Raw genomic sequence first — 19,076 nt, 5'->3', positions numbered from 1 at the left:
AGAGTAAAAAGCTTAAATAGTGTTATCCTTCCCACCCATGAAATTTCGTGAGTCGCAAAATTGTTCAATTCGATCTGAGTCTTTTTTGTAATGTTTTGTATGTTCAACTCAACTGTCTTCCTAAAGTTCCTGGATATACGAATACCCAAGTATGAAACATCCTCTTTCTCCCAATCAAACCGGGAAATTTCCTTAATGCGTGAGATGGTTAGGTCGTCTAGAAAGAAATCCAAGATTTTAGATTTGTTCTCATTGATTTTGTAAAATGAGATTTTAGAGAAATTCTCGATAGTAGATAATACACCCCTAATAGAGTTCAGTGGATCTGATAGACTCAGTATAATGTCATCAGCGAATAGACCAATTTTAAATTGGTGATCTTCAATTTGGATACCATGGATCTCATCATTGGTTCTTATTGCTTCTGCTAAGGGTTCCATAATCAGCGCAAATAACAGGGGGGAGAGTGGGCATCCCTGTCTAGTTCCGTTAGTTATCATGATGCGATCTGAAGTGTGGTTATTTGCATAAACATTAGCGCAAGGGTTTGTGTATAAAGCCATTATAGTTTTTATTATATTATCACTGAAGCCAAATTTATTCAGAGTTGCTTTGAGGAAGTCCCAATTAACCCTGTCGAAGGCTTTCTCTGCGTCTAAAGCCAGGAGGAGAGAGGGGATTTTCTTTCTTTTAATAAAATTTACCAAGTTCAATGTTCTCCTAGTGCCATCGATAGTCTGGCGTCCCTCTATAAACCCGAGTTGATCTTTATGAATAATGTTTGGGAGGATATTTTTTAGTCTATTTGCTATAATTTTTGAATATAGTTTGACATCGGTATTTATTAGAGAGATAGGCCTATAATTTTTGACTGACTCCGGGTCTCCCTTAGGTTTGGGTATTAAAATTATATTAGCCTGTAACATTTCCTGAGGAAATTCTCCAGTCCGGGATGCTTTGTCAAATATGCGGACTAAATGTGGGGTTATAATATTTGCGAATGCTTGGTAATATTCATTCGAGAATCCATCGGGGCCCGGAGTTTTCTTTTTTTTAACTGATTTAATTACTTCCAGGACTTCAGACGCAGAGAAAGGGGCCTCAAGTTTAGACAGTTGTTGGGGGGCAATCTTAGGCAACCCCAGAGGGGCAAGAAAATCATTTATGCCTTGTTCGTCGGGTTGTTGGGTATGTTCATCTAGTTTAAGATTGTAAATAGACGAATAATATTTAGCAAATGCTTCAACGATCTTCTTGGGGTGTTCCAATTTATTGCCCCCATGGTTAATTTTATTGATTTTGCATTTGATCCTAATTGATCTGAATTTTTGTGCCATAAGTCTAGTGGGTTTGTTATATGAAGAATAATAGTTGGATTTCATTAGTTTTGCGAATTTTTCGTATTCACTGAATAACTCCGATCTAAGATCTATTCTTAGTTTAAGAATCTCCGAGTGTATATTTGGTGGAGGAGAGGATGAATTTTGTAATATTGCTTCCAATTTTTGTAACTCTAATTGTATGGTACGGATTTTTTCTTTGGAAAGTTTTTTTTTTTTGTAGGCCAGATATGTCATAACCCCCCTAATTACTGCCTTGTGCGCATTCCAAAGGGTGAATGGGCAAATGTTGTTTATATCATTTTCTATGAAATAATTATTTAAGGCTTTTTCAATTTCTTTTTTAAATTTTGGGTTGAACAACAGGGATGAGTCGCATCTCCATTGGGATCTGAACTCCGCCGACCTACCAAGGAAAATTTCTGCAACAATTGGAGAGTGATCAGAAAATGTTTTGGGGAGAATTTCAATTTTCTTAAATTTCGAAATTGAGAATGTATCTGTCAGAAACAAGTCAATCCTAGCGAAAGACTTGTGTGCCTCTGAGAAATGGGTATATTCCTTAGATGATGTATTTAAACATCTGAATACATCTAGGTATTCATGGTTGCAAAGCCAATTTTTTAATTCAGGAAATGATGAGCGAGTGAGAGAGGTGGAATCCATTGCTCCATCAGGAACAATGTTGAAATCACCCACCAAAACAATAACACCTTTTTTTACTTCCTGGATTTTTCTATCGAGACCATTGAAGAAACGCATTTGACCGTTACATGGAGCATAAACATTCACAAGTGTCGTTAGTTGATTGTCTATCAGACAAGTAAGAATCAAATATCTGCCCTCGTTATCAGAGTATTCGTTAATGATTTCGAATGAAATAGTGTCTTTAATTAGTATGAGGACTCCTGCTCGTTTCTTTTCATTAAGAGATTTGTATATATATGGGAAATTTTTATTCTCTATCTTGGGGTGTCCATCCCTAGCCAATTTCACCTCTTGGAGGCAAATTATATCTGCTCTGCTGCCCCTGATCTCCCTCCACGCGAGATACCTCTTAGCGGGACTATTCAATCCCCTCACATTGAGTGATAATATCTTAACCATATACTAAAGAATACAAAAAACAAGAAACAAAAACGGAAATATAAACTGAACAATAAACAGGAAGAGATTACCACAATCTTAGGTAAACTTCCTAAAATGGGGAAAAGCTCGTGAAACTCCGCAGGAAGCCTCCTGCATACAAATAATGTAAGTGATATAGCAATTAAAGTTTGCATTTTTCACCCTGGAGCCTCATCTCTCTTGTCCAAGGATTTAAGAAAATTTTTCCCCTCTTGTGGAGATAGGATTACTACTACCTTCCCACCATGAATTATCAAAAGCTTAGTAGGGAACCCCCACCTATAAACCACACCCTTTTGTCTCAGAATTGAATTTTCTCCAAAAGTAAAGTAGTTGCAAACTCATCCTTTTAGAAACTTGTTTGGGCTGTAGAGAGGAGTAAAAAACCATCAAAAATTTCAATCCTGCATGATTCTACCAAGAAATGTGATTCTTCATTCAAAACGCTGGTTTTTGCTATTGGGCTCTATTGAATAATGAATGTTTTGAATTTTCTCCAAAAGTAAAGTAGTTGCAAACTCATGCTTTTAGAGACTTGTTTGGGCTCATGAGAGGAGTAGAAAAACATCAAAAATTTCAGTCCTGCATGATTCTACCAAGAAATGTGTGTTCATTCAAACCGCTGGTTTTTGATAGTTTGGGCCCTATTGAATAGTGAATGTTTTGAATTTTCTCCAAAAGTAAAGTAGTTGCAAACTCATGCTTTTAGAGACTTGTTTGGGCTCATGAGAGGAGTAGAAAAACATCAAAAATTTCAGTCCTGCATGATTCTACCAAGAAATGTGTGTTCATTCAAACCGCTGGTTTTTGATAGTTTGGGCCCTATTGAATAATGAATGTTTTGAATTTTCTCCAAAAGTAAAGTAGTTGCAAACTCATGCTTTTAAAGACTTGTTTGGGCTCATGAGAGGAGTAGAAAAACATCAAAAATTTCAGTCCTGCATGATTCTACCAAGAAATGTGTGTTCATTGAAACTGCTGGTTTTTGATAGTTTGGGCCCTATTGAATAATGAATGTTTTGAATTTTCTCCAAAAGTAAAGTAGTTGCAAACTCATCCTTTTAGAAACTTGTTTGGGCTGTTGAGAGGAGTAAAAAACCATCAAAAATTTCAATCCTGCATGATTCTACCAAGAAATGTGATTCTTCATTCAAAACGCTGGTTTTTGCTATTGGGCTCTATTGAATAATGAATGTTTTGAATTTTCTCCAAAAGTAAAGTAGTTGCAAACTCATGCTTTTAGAGACTTGTTTGGGCTCATGAGAGGAGTAGAAAAACATCAAAAATTTCAGTCCTGCATGATTCTACCAAGAAATGTGTGTTCATTGAAACCGCTGGTTTTTGATAGTTTGGGCCCTATTGAATAATGAATGTTTTGAATTTTCTCCAAAAGTAAAGTAGTTGCAAACTCAACCTTTTAGAAACTTGTTTGGGCTGTTGAGAGGAGTAAAAAACCATCAAAAATTTCAATCCTGCATGATTTTACCAAGAAATGTGATTCTTCATTCAAAACCTGATTTTTGCTTTTGGGCTCTATTGAATAGTGAATGTTTTGAATTTTCTCCAAAAGTAAAGTAGTTGCAAACTCATGCTTTTAGAGACTTGTTTGGGCTCATGAGATGAGTAGAAAAACATCAAAAATTTCAGTCCTGCATGATTCTACCAAGAAATGTGTGTTCATTGAAACCGCTGGTTTTTGATAGTTTGGGCCCTATTGAATAATGAATGTTTTGAATTTTCTCCAAAAGTAAAGTAGTTGCAAACTCATCCTTTTAGAAACTTGTTTGGGCTGTAGAGAGGAGTAAAAAACCATCAAAAATTTCAATCCTGCATGATTCTACCAAGAAATGTGATTCTTCATTCAAAACGCTGGTTTTTGCTATTGGGCTCTATTGAATAATGAATGTTTTGAATTTTCTCCAAAAGTAAAGTAGTTGCAAACTCATGCTTTTAGAGACTTGTTTGGGCTCATGAGAGGAGTAGAAAAACATCAAAAATTTCAGTCCTGCATGATTCTACCAAGAAATGTGTGTTCATTCAAACCGCTGGTTTTTGATAGTTTGGGCCCTATTGAATAATGAATGTTTTGAATTTTCTCCAAAAGTAAAGTAGTTGCAAACTCATGCTTTTAGAGACTTGTTTGGGCTCATGAGAGGAGTAGAAAAACATCAAAAATTTCAGTCCTGCATGATTCTACCAAGAAATGTGTGTTCATTGAAACCGCTGGTTTTTGATAGTTTGGGCCCTAGTGAATAATGAATGTTTTGAATTTTCTTCAAAAGTAAAGTAGTTGCAAACTCATCCTGTTAGAAACTTGTTTGGGCTGTTGAGAGGAGTAAAAAACCATCAAAAATTTCAATCCTGCATGATTCTACCAAGAAATGTGATTCTTCATTCAAAACGCTGGTTTTTGCTATTGGGCTCTATTGAATAATGAATGTTTTGAATTTTCTCCAAAAGTAAAGCAGTTGCAAACTCATGCTTTTAGAGACTTGTTTGGGCTCATGAGAGGAGTAGAAAAACATCAAAAATTTCAGTCCTGCATGATTCTACCAAGAAATGTGTGTTCATTCAAACCGCTGGTTTTTGATAGTTTGGGCCCTATTGAATAATGAATGTTTTGAATTTTCTCCAAAAGTAAAGTAGTTGCAAACTCATCCTTTTAGAAACTTGTTTGGGCTGTTGAGAGGAGTAAAAAACCATCAAAAATTTCAATCCTGCATGATTCTACCAAGAAATGTGATTCTTCATTCAAAACGCTGGTTTTTGCTATTGGGCTCTATTGAATAATGAATGTTTTGAATTTTCTCCAAAAGTAAAGTAGTTGCAAACTCATGCTTTTAGAGAATTGTTTGGGCTCACGAGAGGAGTAGAAAAACATCAAAAATTTCAGTCCTGCATGATTCTACCAAGAAATGTGTGTTCATTGAAACCGCTGGTTTTTGATAGTTTGGGCCCTATTGAATAATGAATGTTTTGAATTTTCTCCAAAAGTAAAGTAGTTGCAAACTCATCCTTTTAGAAACTTGTTTAGGCTGTTGAGAGGAGTAAAAAACCATCAAAAATTTCAATCCTGCATGATTCTACCAAGAAATGTGATTCTTCATTCAAAACGCTGGTTTTTGCTACTGGGCTCTATTGAATAATGAATGTTTTGAATTTTCTCCAAAAGTAAAGTAGTTGCAAACTCATGCTTTTAGAGACTTGTTTGGGCTCATGAGAGGAGTAGAAAAACATCAAAAATTTCAGTCCTGCATGATTCTACCAAGAAATGTGTGTTCATTGAAACCGCTGGTTTTTGATAGTTTGGGCCCTATTGAATAATGAATGTTTTGAATTTTCTCCAAAAGTAAAGTAGTTGCAAACTCATCCTTTTAGAAACTTGTTTGGGCTGTTGAGAGGAGTAAAAAACCATCAAAAATTTCAATCCTGCATGATTTTACCAAGAAATGTGATTCTTCATTCAAAACCTGATTTTTGCTATTGGGCTCTATTGAATAGTGAATGTTTTGAATTTTCTCCAAAAGTAAAGTAGTTGCAAACTCATGCTTTTAGAGACTTGTTTGGGCTCATGAGAGGAGTAGAAAAACATCAAAAATTTCAGTCCTGCATGATTCTACCAAGAAATGTGTTCATTCAAACCGCTGGTTTTTGATAGTTTGGGCCCTATTGAATAATGAATGTTTTGAATTTTCTCCAAAAGTAAAGTAGTTGCAAACTCATCCTTTTAGAAACTTGTTTGGGCTGTTGAGAGGAGTAAAAAACCATCAAAATTTTCAATCCTGCATGATTCTACCAAGAAATGTGATTCTTCATTCAAAACGCTGGTTTTTGCTATTGGGCTCTATTGAATAATGAATGTTTTGAATTTTCTCCAAAAGTAAAGTAGTTGCAAACTCATCCTTTTAGAAACTTGTTTGGGCTGTTGAGAGGAGTAAAAAACCATCAAAAATTTCAATCCTGCATGATTCTACCAAGAAATGTGATTCTTCATTCAAAACGCTGGTTTTTGCTATTGGGCTCTATTGAATAATGAATGTTTTGAATTTTCTCCAAAAGTAAAGTAGTTGCAAACTCATGCTTTTAGAGACTTGTTTGGGCTCATGAGAGGAGTAGAAAAACATCAAAAATTTCAGTCCTGCATGATTCTACCAAGAAATGTGTGTTCATTGAAACCGCTGGTTTTTGATAGTTTGGGCCCTATTGAATAATGAATGTTTTGAATTTTCTCCAAAAGTAAAGTAGTTGCAAACTCATCCTTTTAGAAACTTGTTTGGGCTGTTGAGAGGAGTAAAAAACCATCAAAAATTTCAATCCTGCATGATTCTACCAAGAAATGTGATTCTTCATTCAAAACGCTGGTTTTTGCTATTGGGCTCTATTGAATAATGAATGTTTTGAATTTTCTCCAAAAGTAAAGTAGTTGCAAACTCATGCTTTTAGAGATTTGTTTGGGCTCACGAGAGGAGTAGAAAAACATCAAAAATTTCAGTCCTGCATGATTCTACCAAGAAATGTGTGTTCATTGAAACCGCTGGTTTTTGATAGTTTGGGCCCTATTGAATAATGAATGTTTTAAATTTTCTCCAAAAGTAAAGTAGTTGCAAACTCATCCTTTTAGAAACTTGTTTGGGCTGTTGAGAGGAGTAAAAAACCATCAAAAATTTCAATCCTGCATGATTTTACCATGAAATGTGATTCTTCATTCAAAACCTGATTTTTGCTATTGGGCTCTATTGAATAGTGAATGTTTTGAATTTTCTCCAAAAGTAAAGTAGTTGCAAACTCATGCTTTTAGAGACTTGTTTGGGCTCATGAGAGGAGTAGAAAAACATCAAAAATTTCAGTCCTGCATGATTCTACCAAGAAATGTGTGTTCATTCAAACCGCTGGTTTTTGATAGTTTGGGCCCTATTGAATAATGAATGTTTTGAATTTTCTCCAAAAGTAAAGTAGTTGCAAACTCATGCTTTTAAAGACTTGTTTGGGCTCATGAGAGGAGTAGAAAAACATCAAAAATTTCAGTCCTGCATGATTCTACCAAGAAATGTGTGTTCATTGAAACCGCTGGTTTTTGATAGTTTGGGCCCTATTGAATAATGAATGTTTTGAATTTTCTCCAAAAGTAAAGTAGTTGCAAACTCATCCTTTTAGAAACTTGTTTGGGCTGTTGAGAGGAGTAAAAAACCATCAAAAATTTCAATCCTGCATGATTCTACCAAGAAATGTGATTCTTCATTCAAAACGCTGGTTTTTGCTATTGGGCTCTATTGAATAATGAATGTTTTGAATTTTCTCCAAAAGTAAAGTAGTTGCAAACTCATGCTTTTAGAGACTTGTTTGGGCTCATGAGAGGAGTAGAAAAACATCAAAAATTTCAGTCCTGCATGATTCTACCAAGAAATGTGTGTTCATTGAAACCGCTGGTTTTTGATAGTTTGGGCCCTATTGAATAATGAATGTTTTGAATTTTCTCCAAAAGTAAAGTAGTTGCAAACTCAACCTTTTAGAAACTTGTTTGGGCTGTTGAGAGGAGTAAAAAACCATCAAAAATTTCAATCCTGCATGATTTTACCAAGAAATGTGATTCTTCATTCAAAACCTGATTTTTGCTATTGGGCTCTATTGAATAGTGAATGTTTTGAATTTTCTCCAAAAGTAAAGTAGTTGCAAACTCATGCTTTTAGAGACTTGTTTGGGCTCATGAGATGAGTAGAAAAACATCAAAAATTTCAGTCCTGCATGATTCTACCAAGAAATGTGTGTTCATTGAAACCGCTGGTTTTTGATAGTTTGGGCCCTATTGAATAATGAATGTTTTGAATTTTCTCCAAAAGTAAAGTAGTTGCAAACTCATCCTTTTAGAAACTTGTTTGGGCTGTTGAGAGGAGTAAAAAACCATCAAAAATTTCAATCCTGCATGATTCTACCAAGAAATGTGATTCTTCATTCAAAACGCTGGTTTTTGCTATTGGGCTCTATTGAATAATGAATGTTTTGAATTTTCTCCAAAAGTAAAGTAGTTGCAAACTCATGCTTTTAGAGAATTGTTTGGGCTCACGAGAGGAGTAGAAAAACATCAAAAATTTCAGTCCTGCATGATTTTACCAAGAAATGTGTGTTCATTGAAACCGCTGGTTTTTGATAGTTTGGGCCCTATTGAATAATGAATGTTTTGAATTTTCTCCAAAAGTAAAGTAGTTGCAAACTCATCCTTTTAGAAACTTGTTTAGGCTGTTGAGAGGAGTAAAAAACCATCAAAAATTTCAATCCTGCATGATTCTACCAAGAAATGTGATTCTTCATTCAAAACGCTGGTTTTTGCTATTGGGCTCTATTGAATAATGAATGTTTTGAATTTTCTCCAAAAGTAAAGTAGTTGCAAACTCATGCTTTTAGAGACTTGTTTGGGCTCATGAGAGGAGTAGAAAAACATCAAAAATTTCAGTCCTGCATGATTCTACCAAGAAATGTGTGTTCATTGAAACCGCTGGTTTTTGATAGTTTGGGCCCTATTGAATAATGAATGTTTTGAATTTTCTCCAAAAGTAAAGTAGTTGCAAACTCAACCTTTTAGAAACTTGTTTGGGCTGTTGAGAGGAGTAAAAAACCATCAAAAATTTCAATCCTGCATGATTTTACCAAGAAATGTGATTCTTCATTCAAAACCTGATTTTTGCTATTGGGCTCTATTGAATAGTGAATGTTTTGAATTTTCTCCAAAAGTAAAGTAGTTGCAAACTCATGCTTTTAGAGACTTGTTTGGGCTCATGAGATGAGTAGAAAAACATCAAAAATTTCAGTCCTGCATGATTCTACCAAGAAATGTGTGTTCATTGAAACCGCTGGTTTTTGATAGTTTGGGCCCTATTGAATAATGAATGTTTTGAATTTTCTCCAAAAGTAAAGTAGTTGCAAACTCATCCTTTTAGAAACTTGTTTGGGCTGTTGAGAGGAGTAAAAAACCATCAAAAATTTCAATCCTGCATGATTCTACCAAGAAATGTGATTCTTCATTCAAAACGCTGGTTTTTGCTATTGGGCTCTATTGAATAATGAATGTTTTGAATTTTCTCCAAAAGTAAAGTAGTTGCAAACTCATGCTTTTAGAGAATTGTTTGGGCTCACGAGAGGAGTAGAAAAACATCAAAAATTTCAGTCCTGCATGATTCTACCAAGAAATGTGTGTTCATTGAAACCGCTGGTTTTTGATAGTTTGGGCCCTATTGAATAATGAATGTTTTGAATTTTCTCCAAAAGTAAAGTAGTTGCAAACTCATCCTTTTAGAAACTTGTTTAGGCTGTTGAGAGGAGTAAAAAACCATCAAAAATTTCAATCCTGCATGATTCTACCAAGAAATGTGATTCTTCATTCAAAACGCTGGTTTTTGCTACTGGGCTCTATTGAATAATGAATGTTTTGAATTTTCTCCAAAAGTAAAGTAGTTGCAAACTCATGCTTTTAGAGACTTGTTTGGGCTCATGAGAGGAGTAGAAAAACATCAAAAATTTCAGTCCTGCATGATTCTACCAAGAAATGTGTGTTCATTGAAACCGCTGGTTTTTGATAGTTTGGGCCCTATTGAATAATGAATGTTTTGAATTTTCTCCAAAAGTAAAGTAGTTGCAAACTCATCCTTTTAGAAACTTGTTTGGGCTGTTGAGAGGAGTAAAAAAACATCAAAAATTTCAATCCTGCATGATTTTACTAAGAAATGTGATTCTTCATTCAAAACCTGATTTTTGCTATTGGGCTCTATTGAATAGTGAATGTTTTGAATTTTCTCCAAAAGTAAAGTAGTTGCAAACTCATGCTTTTAGAGACTTGTTTGGGCTCATGAGAGGAGTAGAAAAACATCAAAATTTTCAGTCCTGCATGATTCTACCAAGAAATGTGTTCATTCAAACCGCTGGTTTTTGATAGTTTGGGCCCTATTGAATAATGAATGTTTTGAATTTTCTCCAAAAGTAAAGTAGTTGCAAACTCATCCTTTTAGAAACTTGTTTGGGCTGTTGAGAGGAGTAAAAAACCATCAAAAATTTCAATCCTGCATGATTCTACCAAGAAATGTGATTCTTCATTCAAAACGCTGGTTTTTGCTATTGGGCTCTATTGAATAATGAATGTTTTGAATTTTCTCCAAAAGTAAAGTAGTTGCAAACTCATCCTTTTAGAAACTTGTTTGGGCTGTTGAGAGGAGTAAAAAACCATCAAAAATTTCAATCCTGCATGATTTTACCAAGAAATGTGATTCTTCATTCAAAACCTGATTTTTGCTATTGGGCTCTATTGAATAGTGAATGTTTTGAATTTTCTCCAAAAGTAAAGTAGTTGCAAACTCATGCTTTTAGAGACTTGTTTGGGCTCATGAGAGGAGTAGAAAAACATCAAAAATTTCAGTCCTGCATGATTCTACCAAGAAATGTGTTCATTCAAACCGCTGGTTTTTGATAGTTTGGGCCCTATTGAATAATGAATGTTTTGAATTTTCTCCAAAAGTAAAGTAGTTGCAAACTCATCCTTTTAGAAACTTGTTTGGGCTGTTGAGAGGAGTAAAAAACCATCAAAATTTTCAATCCTGCATGATTCTACCAAGAAATGTGATTCTTCATTCAAAACGCTGGTTTTTGCTATTGGGCTCTATTGAATAATGAATGTTTTGAATTTTCTCCAAAAGTAAAGTAGTTGCAAACTCATCCTTTTAGAAACTTGTTTGGGCTGTTGAGAGGAGTAAAAAACCATCAAAAATTTCAATCCTGCATGATTCTACCAAGAAATGTGATTCTTCATTCAAAACGCTGGTTTTTGCTATTGGGCTCTATTGAATAATGAATGTTTTGAATTTTCTCCAAAAGTAAAGTAGTTGCAAACTCATGCTTTTAGAGACTTGTTTGGGCTCATGAGAGGAGTAGAAAAACATCAAAAATTTCAGTCCTGCATGATTCTACCAAGAAATGTGTGTTCATTGAAACCGCTGGTTTTTGATAGTTTGGGCCCTATTGAATAATGAATGTTTTGAATTTTCTCCAAAAGTAAAGTAGTTGCAAACTCATCCTTTTAGAAACTTGTTTGGGCTGTTGAGAGGAGTAAAAAACCATCAAAAATTTCAATCCTGCATGATTCTACCAAGAAATGTGATTCTTCATTCAAAACGCTGGTTTTTGCTATTGGGCTCTATTGAATAATGAATGTTTTGAATTTTCTCCAAAAGTAAAGTAGTTGCAAACTCATGCTTTTAGAGATTTGTTTGGGCTCATGAGAGGAGTAGAAAAACATCAAAAATTTCAGTCCTGCATGATTCTACCAAGAAATGTGTGTTCATTGAAACCGCTGGTTTTTGATAGTTTGGGCCCTATTGAATAATGAATGTTTTAAATTTTCTCCAAAAGTAAAGTAGTTGCAAACTCATCCTTTTAGAAACTTGTTTGGGCTGTTGAGAGGAGTAAAAAACCATCAAAAATTTCAATCCTGCATGATTTTACCATGAAATGTGATTCTTCATTCAAAACCTGATTTTTGCTATTGGGCTCTATTGAATAGTGAATGTTTTGAATTTTCTCCAAAAGTAAAGTAGTTGCAAACTCATGCTTTTAGAGACTTGTTTGGGCTCATGAGAGGAGTAGAAAAACATCAAAAATTTCAGTCCTGCATGATTCTACCAAGAAATGTGTGTTCATTCAAACCGCTGGTTTTTGATAGTTTGGGCCCTATTGAATAATGAATGTTTTGAATTTTCTCCAAAAGTAAAGTAGTTGCAAACTCATGCTTTTAAAGACTTGTTTGGGCTCATGAGAGGAGTAGAAAAACATCAAAAATTTCAGTCCTGCATGATTCTACCAAGAAATGTGTGTTCATTGAAACCGCTGGTTTTTGATAGTTTGGGCCCTATTGAATAATGAATGTTTTGAATTTTCTCCAAAAGTAAAGTAGTTGCAAACTCATCCTTTTAGAAACTTGTTTGGGCTGTTGAGAGGAGTAAAAAACCATCAAAAATTTCAATCCTGCATGATTCTACCAAGAAATGTGATTCTTCATTCAAAACGCTGGTTTTTGCTATTGGGCTCTATTGAATAATGAATGTTTTGAATTTTCTCCAAAAGTAAAGTAGTTGCAAACTCATGCTTTTAGAGACTTGTTTGGGCTCATGAGAGGAGTAGAAAAACATCAAAAATTTCAGTCCTGCATGATTCTACCAAGAAATGTGTGTTCATTGAAACCGCTGGTTTTTGATAGTTTGGGCCCTATTGAATAATGAATGTTTTGAATTTTCTCCAAAAGTAAAGTAGTTGCAAACTCAACCTTTTAGAAACTTGTTTGGGCTGTTGAGAGGAGTAAAAAACCATCAAAAATTTCAATCCTGCATGATTTTACCAAGAAATGTGATTCTTCATTCAAAACCTGATTTTTGCTATTGGGCTCTATTGAATAGTGAATGTTTTGAATTTTCTCCAAAAGTAAAGTAGTTGCAAACTCATGCTTTTAGAGACTTGTTTGGGCTCATGAGATGAGTAGAAAAACATCAAAAATTTCAGTCCTGCATGATTCTACCAAGAAATGTGTGTTCATTGAAACCGCTGGTTTTTGATAGTTTGGGCCCTATTGAATAATGAATGTTTTGAATTTTCTCCAAAAGTAAAGTAGTTGCAAACTCATCCTTTTAGAAACTTGTTTGGGCTGTAGAGAGGAGTAAAAAACCATCAAAAATTTCAATCCTGCATGATTCTACCAAGAAATGTGATTCTTCATTCAAAACGCTGGTTTTTGCTATTGGGCTCTATTGAATAATGAATGTTTTGAATTTTCTCCAAAAGTAAAGTAGTTGCAAACTCATGCTTTTAGAGACTTGTTTGGGCTCATGAGAGGAGTAGAAAAACATCAAAAATTTCAGTCCTGCATGATTCTACCAAGAAATGTGTGTTCATTCAAACCGCTGGTTTTTGATAGTTTGGGCCCTATTGAATAGTGAATGTTTTGAATTTTCTCCAAAAGTAAAGTAGTTGCAAACTCATGCTTTTAGAGACTTGTTTGGGCTCATGAGAGGAGTAGAAAAACATCAAAAATTTCAGTCCTGCATGATTCTACCAAGAAATGTGTGTTCATTCAAACCGCTGGTTTTTGATAGTTTGGGCCCTATTGAATAATGAATGTTTTGAATTTTCTCCAAAAGTAAAGTAGTTGCAAACTCATGCTTTTAAAGACTTGTTTGGGCTCATGAGAGGAGTAGAAAAACATCAAAAATTTCAGTCCTGCATGATTCTACCAAGAAATGTGTGTTCATTGAAACCGCTGGTTTTTGATAGTTTGGGCCCTATTGAATAATGAATGTTTTGAATTTTCTCCAAAAGTAAAGTAGTTGCAAACTCATCCTTTTAGAAACTTGTTTGGGCTGTTGAGAGGAGTAAAAAACCATCAAAAATTTCAATCCTGCATGATTCTACCAAGAAATGTGATTCTTCATTCAAAACGCTGGTTTTTGCTATTGGGCTCTATTGAATAATGAATGTTTTGAATTTTCTCCAAAAGTAAAGTAGTTGCAAACTCATGCTTTTAGAGACTTGTTTGGGCTCATGAGAGGAGTAGAAAAACATCAAAAATTTCAGTCCTGCATGATTCTATCAAGAAATGTGTGTTCATTGAAACCGCTGGTTTTTGATAGTTTGGGCCCTATTGAATAATGAATGTTTTGAATTTTCTCCAAAAGTAAAGTAGTTGCAAACTCAACCTTTTAGAAACTTGTTTGGGCTGTTGAGAGGAGTAAAAAACCATCAAAAATTTCAATCCTGCATGATTTTACCAAGAAATGTGATTCTTCATTCAAAACCTGATTTTTGCTATTGGGCTCTATTGAATAGTGAATGTTTTGAATTTTCTCCAAAAGTAAAGTAGTTGCAAACTCATGCTTTTAGAGACTTGTTTGGGCTCATGAGATGAGTAGAAAAACATCAAAAATTTCAGTCCTGCATGATTCTACCAAGAAATGTGTGTTCATTGAAACCGCTGGTTTTTGATAGTTTGGGCCCTATTGAATAATGAATGTTTTGAATTTTCTCCAAAAGTAAAGTAGTTGCAAACTCATCCTTTTAGAAACTTGTTTGGGCTGTAGAGAGGAGTAAAAAACCATCAAAAATTTCAATCCTGCATGATTCTACCAAGAAATGTGATTCTTCATTCAAAACGCTGGTTTTTGCTATTGGGCTCTATTGAATAATGAATGTTTTGAATTTTCTCCAAAAGTAAAGTAGTTGCAAACTCATGCTTTTAGAGACTTGTTTGGGCTCATGAGAGGAGTAGAAAAACATCAAAAATTTCAGTCCTGCATGATTCTACCAAGAAATGTGTGTTCATTCAAACCGCTGGTTTTTGATAGTTTGGGCCCTATTGAATAATGAATGTTTTGAATTTTCTCCAAAAGTAAAGTAGTTGCAAACTCATGCTTTTAGAGACTTGTTTGGGCTCATGAGAGGAGTAGAAAAACATCAAAAATTTCAGTCCTGCATGATTCTACCAAGAAATGTGTGTTCATTGAAACCGCTGGTTTTTGATAGTTTGGGCCCCAGTGAATAATGAATGTTTTGAATTTTCTTCAAAAGTAAAGTAGTTGCAAACTCATCCTGTTAGAAACTTGTTTGGGCTGTTGAGAGGAGTAAAAAACCATCAAAAATTTCAATCCTGCATGATTCTACCAAGAAATGTGATTCTTCATTCAAAACGCTGGTTTTTGCTATTGGGCTCTATTGAATAATGAATGTTTTGAATTTTCTCCAAAAGTAAAGCAGTTGCAAACTCATGCTTTTAGAGACTTGTTTGGGCTCATGAGAGGAGTAGAAAAACATCAAAAATTTCAGTCCTGCATGATTCTACCAAGAAATGTGTGTTCATTCAAACCGCTGGTTTTTGATAGTTTGGGCCCTATTGAATAATGAATGTTTTGAATTTTCTCCAAAAGTAAAGTAGTTGCAAACTCATGCTTTTAAAGACTTGTTTGGGCTCATGAGAGGAGTAGAAAAACATCAAAAATTTCAGTCCTGCATGATTCTACCAAGAAATGTGTGTTAATTGAAACCGCTGGTTTTTGATAGTTTGGGCCCTATTGAATAATGAATGTTTTGAATTTTCTCCAAAAGTAAAGTAGTTGCAAACTCATCCTTTTAGAAACTTGTTTGGGCTGTTGAGAGGAGTAAAAAACCATCAAAAATTTCAATCCTGCATGATTCTACCAAGAAATGTGATTCTTCATTCAAAACGCTGGTTTTTGCTATTGGGCTCTATTGAATAATGAATGTTTTGAATTTTCTCCAAAAGTAAAGCAGTTGCAAACTCATGCTTTTAGAGACTTGTTTGGGCTCATGAGAGGAGTAGAAAAACATCAAAAATTTCAGTCCTGCATGATTCTACCAAGAAATGTGTGTTCATTCAAACCGCTGGTTTTTGATAGTTTGGGCCCTATTGAATAATGAATGTTTTGAATTTTCTCCAAAAGTAAAGTAGTTGCAAACTCATGCTTTTAAAGACTTGTTTGGGCTCATGAGAGTAGTAGAAAAACATCAAAAATTTCAGTCCTGCATGATTCTACCAAGAAATGTGTGTTCATTGAAACCGCTGGTTTTTGATAGTTTGGGCCCTATTGAATAATGAATGTTTTGAATTTTCTCCAAAAGTAAAGTAGTTGCAAACTCATCCTTTTAGAAACTTGTTTGGGCTGTTGAGAGGAGTAAAAAACCATCAAAAATTTCAATCCTGCATGATTCTACCAAGAAATGTGATTCTTCATTCAAAACGCTGGGTTTTGCTATTGGGCTCTATTGAATAATGAATGTTTTGAATTTTCTCCAAAAGTAAAGTAGTTGCAAACTCATGCTTTTATAGACTTGTTTGGGCTCATGAGAGGAGTAGAAAAACATCAAAAATTTCAGTCCTGCATGATTCTACCAAGAAATGTGTGTTCATTGAAACCGCTGGTTTTTGATAGTTTGGGCCCTATTGAATAATGAATGTTTTGAATTTTCTCCAAAAGTAAAGTAGTTGCAAACTCATCCTTTTAGAAACTTGTTTGGGCTGTTGAGAGGAGTAAAAAACCATCAAAAATTTCAATCCTGCATGATTCTACCAAGAAATGTGATTCTTCATTCAAAACGCTGGTTTTTGCTATTGGGCTCTATTGAATAATGAATGTTTTGAATTTTCTCCAAAAGTAAAGTAGTTGCAAACTCATGCTTTTAGAGACTTGTTTGGGCTCATGAGAGGAGTAGAAAAACATCAAAAATTTCAGTCCTGCATGATTCTACCAAGAAATGTGTGTTCATTGAAACCGCTGGTTTTTGATAGTTTGGGCCCTATTGAATAATGAATGTTTTGAATTTTCTCCAAAAGTAAAGTAGTTGCAAACTCATCCTTTTAGAAACTTGTTTGGGCTGTTGAGAGGAGTAAAAAACCATCAAAAATTTCAATCCTGCATGATTCTACCAAGAAATGTGATTCTTCATTCAAAACGCTGGTTTTTGCTATTGGGCTCTATTGAATAATGAATGTTTTGAATTTTCTTTAACAATAATTTTTATTAGAATTTTCAGAATAGTAGTAAAAAAAAAAACTATGAATACGTCACAATATGATGACATTTCAATAGTATATCAACATTGAGAATAAATGTAGTAAACATTAAACAAATAGTACCAGAAAGAGACAATAAAAAAAGAAAGGTAAATTTAGGCACTTGACTATGTGAAATATTGGCACATCATAAACCATAAGAAATAAAATATGAATTCAGGATATGAAATCTTTTTCTATTTTAGACTTTAGTTCCATCCATTTATACCATCTGTCATCAAATATTTTAATTAAGCCTTTATTAATATAGTGAATTTTCTCGTAGACACAATGTTTGTCTACCAGTAAGATAAGGGTGACAATGTCTGGAGGTTGCTTCCTGTTCCAACCCTTCGCTACAAGGAAGGTTGCAGACATAAGGATATGAGCCGCCAGAAATTTATTTCTTTTAAATCTATGTATGTCTATTAGTAACAAGGCTAGAGCAGGTTGTGGTTGAATACACCAATTGCATATGAGTGAAAGCAAACCGAACACCCTGGACCAGTACAACTTCAGCACAGGGCATCCCCAAAAAACATGTAATAAATCTGCCTGAGATCCACAGTTACGCCAACACATTCCAGAACCCCCTCCTCCAAAATGTTTCAATCTATTTGGGGTAAGGTAATATCTATGAATTAATTTGTAATGTGTTTCTAATATATTCATACATCTTGTGGATTTGATTGCAATTTTTAGAGAGGAGATCCACTGGGGACCATATATCTGTCTCTGTAATGTAGTTTCCCATTTTTCAAAGCATCCTTCATTGGTGAAGGTGTCTTTGTTGGTCAGGCTATTATATAAGGGTCTAAGATAACTCTTATGTCTAGATGACATATTAAATAGAAAATTGTTAATAGTAAGGTCAATTGGAACCACTCTAAAAAGGTATTTCTTATATTTGTTGTATTCTTCCTTGAGTAGGAGATATGTCATATACTCCGAATTGGGAACCCCAAATCTGTTCTTTAATAACTCAAAGGGTATGACTCTGTTATTGTCTATCAAGTCATCTACAAAGGTGATCGGAAATTTGGTCCAGTTGTCAAATATAGGTCTTAGAGAAGTCCTAACAGGAGACAGATAAGGGAGTCTCAACCTCTCGAGTGAAAAAGAGGAAGAGCTAGTCTTTCTTTTGCATACATACGACCAGCACAACATAGAGGCCTTAAGTATGGGATTATCTATTTTTATAATTTCCCTTCTATGTAGAAGGAAGTAGGTTATAAATAAAACTGGTTCCCTATTGGGCATCATATCTCTTTCAATGTTTGGCCACCCCAGGTCTGTCTGTTCCACAAACCAGCCTTTTGTCAGTTCAGTCATAGTGGCATAATAATATGCCTCAAGATCTGGTATGGCCACCCCCCCTTTCTCCTTGGATTTAAGTAGAGTGCGTTTTTTCACTCTCGGTTTCCCATTGCTCCAAATAAATTTATTCATCTGGTGTGTTAGTTTTTGTATATACTGTGTAGATATAGGCAGAGGGACGTTCCTGTATAAAAATAGGACTTTGGGTAGGCAGAACATCTTGTATAGCACTATTCTGCCCATCCATGTGGCTGGGGTCTTCGACAGTTCCTTCAACTTAATGTCGAGAGACTGTAGAAGATGATCCATGTTTACCTCACTCATATGCATAGGGTTACCTGTGAACCAAATTCCTAAGTACGGTATCCTGGTACAGTCCCAATTAAAGGGATACTTGTCTCTTAGATGTTGTTTCGTAGAGGCTGAAAGGAAAAGTGATAGAACATTAGTCTTTTTTACATTTAATTTATAGTATGAAACTGAGCCAAATAAATTTATGATATCCCATATCTTTTCCAGGGAATCAATTGGATTTGTGAGTGTGAGTATGATGTCATCTGCATAGAGGTTAATCTTATGCTCTGAATCTTTCAATTGTACACCGTGTACTTCACCAGAATCCCTTATCATTTGAGCCAGGGGTTCCAGGCTCAGGATAAAAATTATTGGGGATAGAGGACATCCCTGTCTTGTCCCATTAG

Source organism: Dendrobates tinctorius, unplaced genomic scaffold (assembly GCF_039654945.1).
Source record: "Dendrobates tinctorius isolate UK_male_01 unplaced genomic scaffold, ASM3965494v1 ptg000229l, whole genome shotgun sequence".
NCBI lineage: Eukaryota > Metazoa > Chordata > Amphibia > Anura > Dendrobatidae > Dendrobates > Dendrobates tinctorius.
The sequence above is the reverse complement of the archived record's forward strand: the minus strand, read 5'-3'. Positions refer to the sequence as shown.